Source organism: Anolis carolinensis, chromosome 2, assembly GCF_035594765.1.
Source record: "Anolis carolinensis isolate JA03-04 chromosome 2, rAnoCar3.1.pri, whole genome shotgun sequence".
NCBI classification, from domain to species: domain Eukaryota; kingdom Metazoa; phylum Chordata; class Lepidosauria; order Squamata; family Dactyloidae; genus Anolis; species Anolis carolinensis.
This window is the reverse complement of record NC_085842.1, coordinates 44,878,461-44,893,211: the sequence shown is the minus strand read 5'-3', so window position 1 is coordinate 44,893,211 and position 14,751 is coordinate 44,878,461. Positions and strand designations below refer to the sequence as shown.

Here is a 14,751-nt window from a genome sequence, read left to right as displayed (position 1 = left end):
AAATGAAATACTATGTGTACACAACCTGAATGTATGTACTTACCCAGAGTTGATGTATGGGGAAATTGAGTGCCACCAGGGACCTTTCCACACAGTGCTATAACCCAGATTATCAAGGCAGAAAACCCCACAATATCTGCTTTGAACTGGGTTATCTGAGTCCACACTGCCATATAATCCAGTTCAAAGCAGATATTCTGGGATTTTCTGCCTTGATAGGGTTGTTGTGCGTTTTCCGGGCTGTATGGTCACGGTCCAGAAGCATTCTCTCCTGAAGTTCCCGCCCACGTTTCTGCCTTGATATTCTGGGATATAGAGCTGTGTTGAAGAGCCCCAGGATGAACTCTGTCTTATTAGGACAGAAGTCCACCCTAGTCTCCCACGTGTTCACAGCAACTGATAAGTAGGCAAGATTTTTCCCTCTGCCAGAATGATGTTAGATTTTTAGCCTTGCAGTTCCTCCCCATTTATGGCTGGCCCAATGCTCCATTTACCACTACAAGGCACTTTTTGAAGTGGTGTGTACTGCTGGGGCGGAGGGACGGTAGAGAAGGCTCTCTCTGTCACCAGAGGTACTGTCTAGTCAGCTTCAAAGTAGCTGAGGAACTAGCAAGGCGACTTCTCTCCTGATTGAGGACCCTTCAGCGTAGCTGAATAAAATCCCACATTATCTGCTTTGAACTGGAATATATGGCAATGTGGACTCAGATAACCCAGTTCAAAGCAGATATTGTGGGATTTTCTGCCTTGATATTATTTGTTATATAGCTGTATGGAAGGGTCCACTGTAGGAAGAAAGAAAGAAAGAGCAGATCTTGTGTGAATGGGACAAAGAGCATTTTCACTCCTGAGGCTTATAAACAAATCCTTTCATCAAAGAATTCTCCCCCCTCCAGTGTATAAGGGATGGGTGCTGTTGCTTTTGTAGCCAAATGACATTCCCTGTGTCTAAGCAGGTTTGAGAATGCAAGCTATTCAGGAGTAAAAAGTAAAGGTAGAGGATACTGACAATTGCGTAGTAATTTGAATATTGGTTATGACTTGGGGAGACCAGTGTTTAAACACTTTTGAATGATTCTCTCAAGTAGGCAAAGACAAATCTTCTTCAGAATAAATCTTGCTTGTGATTGGATTATCATAAATTGGAGCAGAACTTAAATGCACACAACAGCAGCAGAAACAACAACAGGGATGTCCCCCAAAAGGTGCAAGTCATCTCCACAAACAACCCTGTAAGAATTTCCCATCCTTGGTGGGCATGGAATAGGGACTAAGTGTTATGGAGAAAATGGAAACATAATGGAAAGAAGTCTGGAAAACTGGAAATACATCACGAAGCAACATATTGTCACAGGTCCCAATGTATAGGGTTTGAAGTGTGAATATAAAACTTACTGTGGCCAAAATGCTCAGTGATAGTATTTGTCTACTCCACTTCTGCATGAGCAGCAGCAGCTAGAATTTAACCTAACCAGTGCAAGAAAAGCTAGAAGAGATCTTCTAAAAAAACTTCTCATATGTGAAAATAACACGTGTTCTTATTTCTATCACCTGTGAGTAGGCTTGATGCAGCTGACTGGGTTTGTAGGACTCGAGAGCTTCTCATATCTCCAGGTAGCAAACAGAAATCACTTCAGCAAAAAGTAAGAACATGAGAAAGAATTAAGAGATTTGTAAGGCAGGTCTCACAGGGCAGGAGGCTTGGCAGGTTTTGGACCTGTCCATATGTGCATATCCAGAAGGATGCCCAATAGATTTCAGTGGGATCTGTTCCCAGCTCAGTAGCTATAAGATTGTAGCCTTTATTCCGAGAAAAAAAAAGAAAAGAAAAAAAAGAACTGCTGCTTGTGAATCCAAGGCTGCCTCTTGCACTGTAGAATTAATTCCGTTTGACACCACTTTAACTGCTCATTGCTATTGAATCCCAGGATTTGCAGTTTGGTGAAGCACCAGCACTTTTTGACAGAGAAGGCCAAAGAGCTTGCAAAATTACAGCTTCCAGGATTCCACCGCAAGGAGTCATGGCAGTTAAAGTGGTGTCAAACTGCATTAATTCTGCAGTATAGAATGCATCCTCTCATAGACACCTAGATTCCGGCTGTTAGGAATTGTGGGAGTTGAAGTCCAAAACACCTGGAGGGCCAAAGTTTGCCCATGTCTGGCCTAGAACAATAGCAGTCACAAATAAAAACAGTGGTAATATGGGAAAGAGATTGTGATGTGCAGGAATGTGCTGTTTCATGCCAGACAACTCATCCTCCACAGCACTGCGGAAACTGGATTTCGTTTTTGTATTTAAGTTTGACCTGCCTAGCTTTTCTGATTAATTTAATAGACCCAAAGGTATAAACGCAAAAAAATTTTTTTGAAAAAGGATTTTAAGGGGGGGGGATAGGAAGGGGTAGAGTCTCTTAATTAAGATAAATCGTGTCATCCAGCTAAGATGAGTAGTTAATGCTATTAATGTGGTGCTGTGATTGAACCTCTGGGAATGTTGCTGTTTGGTCCCTCAAATGATGTGGCAAATGAATACATTGTGAAGCCAGCATAGTCAGTAGAAAAGTGTATGAAGTAGAAAATGATTATTAATCATTTCTGTAGTACTTTTAAGAGGGCAAGGGCCTTCACAAGCCCCATTTACTCATTGACAAAGCATGTCGGATGAGTACATGAAACAGGGAAACGTGTTAGCACCAAACCACATTACTTCCAGTCCTATCACTTTCCTAACACCAAGTATAGGCAATCACAGAGGGACATTTCCTTTCCTGAGACTGCCAGGTAGATAACACAAGTATGCATTGGCACACCTGAAGTGATAAGAAATAACTTCTAGCTGCCATTTTGGCCAGGTTTTCAGCATTTTTTGCCTGGTTTGGGGGCAACTCCCATCACCTGAAAATTAACTCTGTTGAGTGGGGGATCTAGGAGTTTCAGTGTGAATATTTAGGAATCGCAAAGTCTTTAAATGGTCAATTGCCATGCTCTTCCCTCTCCAGTCCAACATAGTGGCACTCTCCTATTTTTCTTAAGACCCAAACAAGGAGGGGCACTCGGGTGTTAGACTTATTCTCCATTTGAATAATGGAAGTGGAGACAAAGAAAGTCACACTAATGTGCTCCTCTATCAGTTTGATTCAGCATTCTTTGTCACTGAATTCATGGGGCTACATTTCGGACTTTCTTAATAAGGTTAAATCTGTATCAAAATGACCCTATATGGCTGAGTGCCTATCATGTTGAAAACAAAATGATGGGCCACAAATTGTCCACTCCTGTCTTATCAGCTTACAGTCTTCTTCTTCAATCACACAGTCGTTTCTGGCTCTTTGTGACCTCATGGACCAGTCCACGCCAGAGCTCGGCCGTCGCCGCCCCCAGTTCCTTCAAGGTCAAGCCAGTCATTTCAAGGATACCGTCCATCCATCTCGTCCTTGGTCGGTCTCTCTTCCTTTTTCCTTCCATTTTCCCCAGCATCATGATCTTTTCCAAGCTTTCCTGTCTTCTCATGATGTGGCCAAAATACTTCAGCTTTGCCTCTAATATCCTTCCCTCCAGTGAGCAGCTTACAGTATAGTGTGGAATAGGAAGGATGTATTCTGAGATGGAAACACAAGATATTGTAATGTCTCCGTTCCCCATCACCCCCTTTTTAATACAAAAGCTCCTGAAACTAGTGGAAATTGAAGCATATGCCAGATACTGTTATCTGGGTGAGTACATGTCATTGTTTTGAGCCTGGAGGGCCACACCACTGGATTTTTTGCCATCTTGGAATGGTTGGTGTTACATCATTCCTTGATTACCTTTGGGGCCATTTTGGAGTGGGGTGACTTTTGCCTGTTTCTTGGTGTGGATGGAGGGTGGGGGATCAAAGCAGCACATAGAAGTCCTCTTGTTTTTTGCTATTGTTTGTGGAAGTAGGGGAATGCAAGTCTTGACCCCATCATGTGCTTCATGTAACCTATGGACAGTATGGTTCTACCTTTGCTCTAGCCAATACACCATAATGCCTTTTGCCATTGAGGTCACTTTCTCCCAATTTTGCACTCTACAGATATGCTTTGGGAACAACTCCCATCATCCTTTGCCAGCATGGCCATTGGTCCACCATATCTGGATAAGGAACAGGTTGGGGGAAGGTTGTGGGAGCACCAATGGCAATACAAGAATATTTTTGTAGTGTACTCTTCAGTAGAGCAAGGAGGGATTGATCCCTTAGCTGGTTGCATTCTGTTAATCATTTTCTATTCTTTAGTAAGTATGTAATTCATTTATTTACCTGTCCATTATATTGATTGTAAAGTCATCATTTGTCACAATGTCTTCTTTCACTTTTAGAACTGTTCATTTTAGGGTGTAACCGTAATAAATTCCATAGATTGACAGGTCTTGTTTCCCAGAAAGTATTCAAAGCAAGAGCCTTTCAGCCTATTTTTTTTTCTTTGTAGCTTTCCAGGGATGAATGGGGATTTTTCATAAATTGATGTTGCCATTGGATTTGAGAATGCAGGACTGATCTTGTGAATGATTCAACGAGTGATTCAATGTGCTGACTCAATCTGTTCTGAAAAGTGGGTGGAATTAAACTGTTGAGGTTGTGATCCCACCATGCAACCATTCACAAGAACAAGACATTTTCTGCTGAAAATGTCAACAGGTCCCGGATTTCAGCACATACAAACTGGATACTCTGAATGGAATGACAAGGAGCAAGAATCAGTGAAGAGGAACATGCAATATGTGTAGATTATTTGATTTGCCTTGGTTGTCTGATCCATGCAAGAATTAAGGTCTTTATTCCTCACCCCTGTTTTCATTTGAAGAACAGAAGACAACCAAATAGAAGAAAGATTAAAAATAAACACAGCCTATGTGGATTTCTGGCAAAGCTGGAAGCAAAGCTGTACATAAAATTTAGCAATGGATTGTGATTTTCTAGCAAGGACTGACTGTTCATTTTGAGATTTTTAGATTATCCAAAGAAACTATTTATATTTCACTGTCTCCCATAGTAATAAGAATAATACCCATAATTGGGACATCTGGCTGTTACATCCCATAATAGACTTTGCTAGTTTGGGTACATTCATGGTATGTTGCCAGCCAATAAACCAGGGGTCCTCAAACTTTTAAAGCAGAGGGCCGGTCCACAATCCTTCGGACTGTTGAGGGGCCAAATTATCATTTGGGGAAAAAAACCGAACAAATTCCTATGCACACTGCACATATATTATTTGTAGTGCAAAACAACAACAATAACAATGAAAGAACAATACAATATTTAAAAATGAAAATAATTTTAACCAACATAAACCTATCAGGATTTCAGTAGGAAGTGTGGGCCTGCTTCTGGCCAATGAGATAGTCAAGTTAATTAGGATTGTTGTTGTTGTTGTGTGCCTTCAAGTCATTTCAGACTTTGGGCGAGCCTAAGTCCAGAATTATTTATTTAAGTCCAAAATCATTTACTACATTTATTTACTACATTTATATCCCACCCTTCTCACCCCGAAGGGAACTCAGAGTAGCTGTATGTACATACAATATATTATATTATTAACATAGCACAATATTAGCATTATACTATATTGAGCTATACCACTATACTGTAATATTATATGTAATATATAACATATAATTAATATTATTATATGATATTATTGTTAGTATTGTATTGTATAAAATGATAATATTATTATCAATATTATATGTATATACAATATATTATATTATTAAAACTGATATAAAAATATTATATTATAAATGAGGGCGAGGGCCAGGTAAATTACCTTGGAGGGCCACATCCGGCCCCCGGGTCTTAGTTTGGGGACCCCTGCAATAAACAATGAATTTATTTAGCAAGGGTCTTTTTTAGCAGACATGTAGCCGGGGGGGGGGGGGGGGGCTTTAGGGGCTTCAGCCACCCCCTCTGAAATTCTCAGGATGGTCCGTGAGAAGGCCTTACATTTATTATTTAAACTGTTATGTTTATTTGTATCATGATCTGATCACCATGCTCAGTCTATCCTATATGCATTGGGGGTATTGGGATAATGATACAAAAGGTTTGCTAGGCTAGATCCTCTCTCACTCAGCCCCCCCTCCCCCCGAACCAAAATCCCAGCCCCCCCCCCCCCCCCCCAAATCAAAATCCTAGCTACGGGCCTGATTGATGGAGTGTGCTCTCTATATTTTAAACGTCTAGACTAGACAATATCAAGTTCTCTGCTACTTCCTTCTCCCATTTTCTTATAGTCTAGCAAAGTGTAATTTTTACATTATTTTTATTTGTGTTAATGCATTGTGGAGGTTTTCTGATGCTTTAATATAGCTTTTAAAAATCATTATGCTTTATGGCAGTGTTTCTCAACCTGTGGGTCCCCAGGTCCTACAACTCCCAGAAATCCCAGTCAGTTTACCAGCTGTTAGAATTTCTGGGAGTTGAAGGCCAAAACATCTGGGGACCCACAGGTTGAGAACCGCTGGTTTAAGGCATGATGGAATAAGCAAAATTTGAGTGTGACAGATCTCCTCTGTGGCTTTGCTATGCCATTTTGGGGTTGCTGTAAACTGGAATTAGCATTGATCGATAAAAACAGGATAGGGTGTCAGCACATTTTTCATGGTTGTGTGGAAGAGGGGATTTCAGCAGACAGAGCCCAGGTGATCAGCAACAGCTGCTGAAGGTAGACAACAGCTGCTGAAGGTATGTATCATTCTGGAACATATGCTTTGTCATTTGTCATTTAAGGTTTTTTGTTGTTGTTGCATAAATGACATTTGCTGGCATGGTAAACATTCTAAGCATTTTATGGCAAGTGTTAACCCTCAATCAAGTAGAACTGAGAGAGGTATTTCAACAAGTGACTAATTTGATATCACCTGAAATTCCGGTGTGAGTTTGTGAAGCCATGTATGCAAGTATATGAGGAAGTGGATGTGACAAAATGAATGGGTGTTCTGGGAGCCTGAACAAAGAGAGAGAGGTAATTGTCTGACCAGAAGAAGGAAAAATGTGAATACCTCAGAAGTTAGAGATGAAAAAAGAAGGCTAGGATGTAATCTTTGCCCTGTGGAATAGCTGCTGCAAGCACTCTGAGTAAGAACATGCAAAACAGCAACTTTTGCCAGGAATGCTTTGATTGTGTGTTCCTGCATAGTAGGAGGCTGGACTGGATGGTCCTTATAGTTTCCTCCAATTCTATGATTCTAAGACTCATGGAAACCCCTGGGATCCAATCAGACGGGCCAGCCCAACACTGACACAGTTCCAAAATATAAACATTTCAAAGATGTTGAGAAGATCACACCCAATTAAATCAAGTAATGGTACAGGAAACCAATCTTCTTTCCCCGTATATGCAGACTGTCCTGTGTTGGCTTCTAAGTTTGAGTAAAGAAATAATCTTTTTTGTGATTGTGTATGTATTTATGGTTAGAGCTGTCCTGTCTTTTTGTACTACTTACTACTACTACTACTACTACTACTACTACTACTTATTACTACTACACATCCACATGGTCTCTCCCTTCTTTCTTTTCCTGCCTTTGGTAAGCTCCATTCTTGTCCACATCTTTACTTCCTTTTTCAATCACCAGTAAAGCTTTTGATAAGGTCCCTCATGGTCTTCTTAAAATCAAACTAATAAAATGTGGGATAGACAAGACTACTGTTAGGTGGATCTGTAATTGGTTAAGCGACCAAACCCAAAGGGTGCTCTTCAGCCTTCATCATAGCTAATACTCCAGAAGACAGAGTCAGAATTAAAAACAACCTTAACAGATAAAAGAGTAGGAACAAAACTAACAAAATGAATTTCAACAAGGAGAAATGTAGGATACTACACTTAGAAAAAATAAAATGCAAAGATACAGATTGGGCGGCACTTGGCTCAAAAACAGTTCATGTGAAAAAGATCTTTGAGTTTTCATGGACAATAAGTTGAATTTGAGCACACAATGTGATGCTGCAGCTAAAAAGCCCAAGGGATTTTCAGCTGTGTCAAAAAAAGTATAGTGCCTAGATTAAGGGAAGAAATTGTACCCCTCTATTCTGTTTTGGCTAGACCTCACCTGGAATACTGTGTCCTGTTCAGGGCACTACAGTTTAAAAGAGATATTGACAACTTGGAAGATGTCCAGAGGAAGGTGACTAATATGATCAAAGGTCTGGAGACCATGTCGTATGAGGAGCAGCTTAAAGAGATGGATATGTTTAACCTGCAGAAGAGAAGGTTAAGAGGAAATATGATAGCCATGTATAAATATGTGAAAGGATGTCATAAGGAAGAGGGAGCAGGCTTGTTTTCTGCTGTCCTGGAGATTATGACATAGAGCAATGGGTTCAAATTACATGAAAGGAGATTTCACCTGAACATTAGGAAGAACCTCCTGACTGTAAGAGCTGTTCAACAGTGGAACTCTCTTCTTCAGAGTGTAGTGGAGTCTCCTCCTTTGGAGGCTTTTAAACAGAGCCTGGGTGGCCACCGGTCAGGGGTACTTTGTGCATTTCCTGCATGGCAGGGAAGTTGGACTGGATGACCCATGTGGTCTTTTTTAACTCTATGATTCTATGGCTAGATTAATCATGGCTTAGCAGGGCACGTGAACACAGATAATTTGATCCACTGTAATGATAGGCACTTAGCTTATACGTGATTCATGTTTATTATAGCAGATAGGCCAATACTCAATCTACATTTATTAGGAGGGAGCTGTGAAATGGATAGAAGCCTGCTGATAACAAGTTTTTTGATTTTTTACCAAGTTGGGCCTTTGATCCTGAATGTGTATGTTTTAATGAACTGCAGTCTCATCAGTCTTTCCAAGCCCAGTAACATTATGAGCGTAGGCCTAGGATACTGCCTTGTGCTGCTAGAGAGGGCAGGGTGTCTGTGTAATAGTTCCACAGTGCTCTTTTGAAAACCCAGCAGGCATAAGGGAAAAGGGAAAAGCCTACCCCTGGCACTCGAAGGGATCTAATTTGAGAAGTCTTATGGATTTCTTTATGCAGCAGTTCTAAGCATTCTTGCCCCTAGTGACCTAATTATGTCACCTGCGTGGCGCACCAAAAAACTTTGTTCTTTAGCAAGACCGCCACAAGGCATGCAAGCTTTGTAGTGAAATTCCCCATAAATTGGATTTCATCTGCTTTCTGTAGCTAGGAGCTGCTGACTTCATCAATTTATCTGAGGTTAGAAAGCTCAACTGGGGTTTTTGCTTGTTTGTTTGTTTATTTATTTTTGCTTTGTTCTTCCCCTCCCATTCTCTTTCCTAAAGGCCATAGAGGCAGTGATAAAAGCCATTGGTCTTTTAAATCTTTGCCTTGTAATTAAGGCAGAAAAGATGCCGAATGAGCCAGTTTTCCCGTTCTTTCCACATTCTCTCAGCTTGTCAGTGTGTCTCGGGAGACAGCAGTGAAAAGAAGGAGAAGAGGATTGTGGAGAAAAGACTATCCCAGCAAATGAACGAAGTATATAAACGAGAAACATGCTAATATTATTCATGTCAGAGGGGAAATGCCCCCCTTGTGCCAAATCCTCGATTCACATTTTAAAATAAGAATTGAACAACTAATGGTTTTAAAGAAAAAACTTCTGAGATATGCGTCTTTCCTTTGCACCCAGCAGAAAACCCCAGGGAATTTTATGATGAGCCTGAAAGGACTCTTCTATCTGATTTTATGTGTGGATAAGACACTTCTATGAGTATCAAGGGTCCAGAGTTTTTGAGACCCTCTGCAATAAAGTTGCTTTGTAGTGCAAAATCTCTCAAACTGCAAAAGGAAGTGTCGCATTTCTATATTGCCAGCTTGTGTAATGTCTGGTGATTTTTTTTTCCTGCAGAAGCCTGGCCATCCAATCCTAAGCATTGATTTTCAGGGCAAAAGGGACCTTAATTAAGCCCACCCAGTGTTAGCCTGCCTAAATCACTACAACAAAGGAAACCAACACATACTGATCAGACCACTGTTCCCTCTGTAGTGGTGTCACTATCGTTGTCACTGACTGGCGGTATTTCTGCAGGGTTTCTGTAGGGAATGCAGAGGGTTTTACATTGTAATGCAGCCCATATATTTTTGGGGATACTACATTATTTCAGCCATTTTTGTCTGCTTTCCAGCTCCTGTCTTTTATTCCAAAGCCTGCGACTGCCATAGTGTGTACTTTTTTCATGCTAGGAACAACTTGAGAAACTGCAAGTCACTTCTGGTGTGAGAGAACTGGCCATCTGCAAGGATGTTGCCCAGGGGACACCCAGATGTTTTACCTTCCTGTGGGAAGCTTCTCTCATGTCCTTGCATGGAAAGCTGGAGCTGACAGACGGGAGCTCACTCTGCTCCCTGGATTTGAACCATCGATCTTTTGGTCAGCAGTCCTGCCACCACAAGGGTTTAACCCATTGGCCACCGGGGGCTCCTATTGTGTACTATGAAAGAGTAGGACAGTTTAATATAAAGATATCTGCATCGCTGCGATCCAGAAGCATCATGTTACAACAGTTGTCCATTCACTTTTGTGGTTTTAACTTTCGCAGACTTGATTATTCATGGATTTGACTAAAAATATTCTCTCTAGAAATCTCTAGGTCCTCTTATGTGACTCTATGGTCAATTTACCTCAGTCATGTTGGAAGACCTAGAGAGAGCACTTCTTTAGGAATCTCTGGGTTCTCCAAAATGATTCTACAATCGGTTTGCAGCAGAAGTTGACCACAGTGTCATGCTAGAAGGGTAAGACATTCCTAGAAAGGTGTTCCGTCAGATAAAAATTAGCAATTTTTATTTGCAGTTTTTCTCTTTCTTGGAGTGCCTTTGCCACTAAGTTCAAGCAATGTGGAAGGCTGACCACAGAGTCACGATGACTGGTTTCAGCACAACATGATACCCATTCATATTAACTGTCCAACTCCTGAATGGCTGATTGATCAGGATGGCTTCTTTGAAACTTCATGCCAAATGCTGGGAAACAGCAAATAGAAAGGGCACTCTTGTCTTCAAATCCTGTTCTTGGGTTTCTCTGAAGGCCCATCACAATGCACATAGGAGTATAAATCAAATGGACTCAGAGTGTAAAAAGGGAAAATCATATCTTCTGTCCAGCATTGTGTTCTCATAGTGGGCAATCAGATATGAGTGAGGAACTCACCAAGATCACTCCGGCATGCTCACATGTCATAGCACTCTTCTGTTCAAGTTTCCCAGTAAGTGTTACTATCTGTAATACTAGAGGTAAGGAAAATGTAGGGGTGCAGTTCTTCAATCTCAAACATAACAGGGAGTAATTTCAGACATGTTCTTCCTGCTGCAAGAAAGTTTTTTGAAAATCATGCAGTTTTTGAAGGTTATTTGTAATTTAAGACTGATTTTGCACAAGATGTGCATGTGGATGTTGTGCAAGAAACACCCTTTTCTGCCTGAAAACTAATAGCTCAATGAAAAGATTCTAATTGGACAGAAAATTAATAATAACATCACTTTCTTTGTAGAAATCAACATTTCTGCATTGAAATATGTCCAAGCAGGAAATGCTGTTTGCTGGGGAGAAAATTCACAAGCATTTGTGAATTTTGCACAGAATAAGCCACAAAATGCAAGTACTCTCATCAATCCAGTACTCTTCTCATCAGTTTCTGAACACTGATTTTCCAACAATTGATTTTTTTTACCATTTTTCAAAGATTTTTAAATATAGTTTGTGACTTAGTGATCCAGCAAAGACATTTCACATGTTTTTAAATGAGAAATGGCAATTTGGTGTAATGCTGATAATGACATGGTCATTTCATCCTCTCATTGCACAATGGAGAACCTTCTTATAGCAACACCAGAGGCACTCCAAGTGGCTAGCTACTGGTCAAAGAACATTTAAATATAATGCCATGTTTTTAAACTTTGTTTGTGTTCTCAGATACATTACAACCTGTACCCTCAGTTCACTTCTGACATGATAAATAAATAAATAAATCCTCTCATTGAGCATGCATGTGCATGGATCCCTTCCCCCAAACATTTGCTGATTTTCTTTATGAAGAAACAGGTTTTTTTTAGCACAGTGGCTGATTTCACTTAATCATCTATGATTCCCTGTGGTATTGAAAAAGGTTTTGTAGATTCAGTGTCTGATGGGAGTAAAAGTTCCTCTTTGGGGCACCTTTGCAGCTCCTCTCAATCTATTTCCCTCTGTGTCGCTGTGGCAGGAGAACCTGCGGCAATAGCTCCGTAGATTCTTGGCTTTTTCTTGTTTAGTGACAATTCTAATTTTATCTGTGCGCTCTTGGAATGTATTAGAGTAAAAATTGACATTAAAGGATGCAGCAGAAGAAACCGAAATGAATATAACTCACCTAGCCTGTGGCAAAGATCTGTACCTGTGCAGACTAGCTAGCTTCTGACATGTCCATCTTGCAAGGGGAAGGAGGAGGGAATGTCTGAGATATTAATTCAATTTTTTTTCTCAGTGAGAGCTCTGTAATTTAGGCATATAGCGCCAGGAGTTATCATATTTTAATAGGCAATGCTTTTGGTCTAATTCTTAATATTACTGAGATTTCTAAATATCCACTGAAGGTATTTGACTCATTTTCAATGGAGAGAAAATGTAATTTTGGCGATCAAATTGAAAGTTGATTACCTGCATAATGGTATGATAATTGCTGTGTAATATTTAGATTTTTATTCAGTGTGGTACTATAGACGAGAAGCCAATATGTAGAAGTAGTTTGAGATGAGCTAGGACACTGGAAACTAGAGTTCAAATTCCAATTCTGTCATGGAAACCCACTGAGTGACCTTGCTGGTCATACTCTCAGGTCATACTATCTCAACCTCAGACAAAGGTACTGACAAATCTCCTTCTGAATAAATCATGCCAAGAAAATGCAATGATAGATTTAGTGTGTGTATGTCTTCAAGATACCTGTCGATTTATAGTCACCAGATGGATTTCAAGGGTTTTCTTACTCCAGGAATTCTCAGAGGTGGGCTTCTTGATTTCAAAAATAGCCTATAGCACTTAGTATTCATTGACAATTTCCCATTCAAATACTAAATCTAATTAGCTTTGAAGATCAGATAGAATCTGGCACATATAGAGCACTTAGGCTTAGGGTCACTATAAGTCAGAAATAATTTGAGGGTAACAAGAACAGTTGGGCTCAGTGGCCATTTCACACATTAAACTTTTTAAAGTGCACACTTAAGATGCTTTACATGTATATCTAAAAATGTAACATATAAGGGTTGTTGTGAGTTTTCCAGGCTGTATGGCCATATTCCAGAACCGTTCTCTCGCAATTCACCCACATCTATGGCAGGCATCCTCAGAGGTTGTGAGCTCTGTTGGAAACTAGGCAAGTGGGATTTATATATCTGTGTAATGTCCAGGGTGGGAGAAATAACTCTTGTCTGTTTGAGGCAAATGTGAATGTTGCAATTGGCCACCTCGATTAGCATTGAATAGCCTTGCAGCTTCAAAGCCTGGCTGCTTCCTGCCTGGGGGAATCCTTTATTGGGAGGTGTTTTTATCTAGCTTTGATTGTTTTCTGTCTGGATTTCCCCTGTTTTCTAAGTGTTTTTCTTTATTTACTTTCCTGATTTTAGTGTTTTTTAATACTGTAACCAGATTTTGTTCATTTTCATGGTTTCCTCCTTTATGTTGAAATGGCCCACATGCTTGTGGATTTCAATGGCTTCTCTGTGCAGTCTGACATGGTGGTTGTTAGAGTGGTCCAGCATTTCTGTGTTCTTAAATAATATGATATGTCCAGGTTGGTGCTAGGGTTGACTTCTCTGGTTGGATTAGTCCGCAGTGCCTTTCATGTTCCTTGATTCATGTTTGGGCAATGCTGCGTTTTGTGTAGACTTGTGAAGAGATTATAGGATCCCTCTTGTCCTTTGTTGAATATAGCATTTGCTGGATTTTCTTAGTGGGTCTGTAGATCATTTTCATGTTGTGTTTCTTCATCAGCTTCCCTATGTGGTCAATGATTCCCTTGATGTATGGTAAGAACACTTTTCCTATGGGTGTATCTTTGTCTTTACTCTCATGGCTTGTTCTTGGTAGTGTTGTGCATTTGTATGAAATCGCCTCCTGTTTCTGTTTGCTTCATTCATACGGACCTGTTTCTAAGCCGAAGAGCCAGCGTTGTCCGTAGACACCTCCAAGGTCATGTGGCTGGCATGACTGCATAGAGCGCTACTACTTTTCAACTGGAACGGTACCTATCGATCAACTCGCATTTGCATTTTTTGAACTGCTAGGTTGGCAGAAGCCGGGGCTAACAGTGGGAGCTCACCTCAATCCCTGAATTTGAACTGCTAACTTTTTGGTCAGCAAGTTCAGCAGCTCAACGGTTTAACCTACTGCGCCACCAGGGGCTCTCTTTCAGATGTTGTTGGACTGCAGATCTCTGCATTTTCCCTCTTTTAGTTGTGGTGGAAAGTGTGGATGGGAGTTTTAGTCCAACAGAGTATGAAGAGATCTAATTTGCTTATCTCTGGTATACAAATGCATATAAACTGTGAAAGGGTGAAGATTCCTTTTGAAGAGATGCTGCTTTTGCTGTTGTTTTCAAGTTTTCTCCTAGATTGAGTCTACACTGCCAAATAATTCAGTTTGAACTGCATTATATTACGATCAGTGTAGAATCATATAAAACAGTTCGAACTACAGTGAACTGCATGATATGGTTCTACACTGACCATATAATGCAGTCCAAATTGCATTATTTGGCAGCGTAGAACCAACT

At 40.4% G+C, this 14,751-nt stretch overlaps 1 protein-coding gene across 2 annotated transcripts in view; it reads left to right on the top strand.

Annotated features, from left to right (window-relative positions):
* The window catches only part of tafa4 (TAFA chemokine like family member 4), a 168,027-nt gene that overhangs the window by 91,726 nt on the left and 61,550 nt on the right, over positions 1–14,751 (top strand). The window lies entirely within an intron of this gene.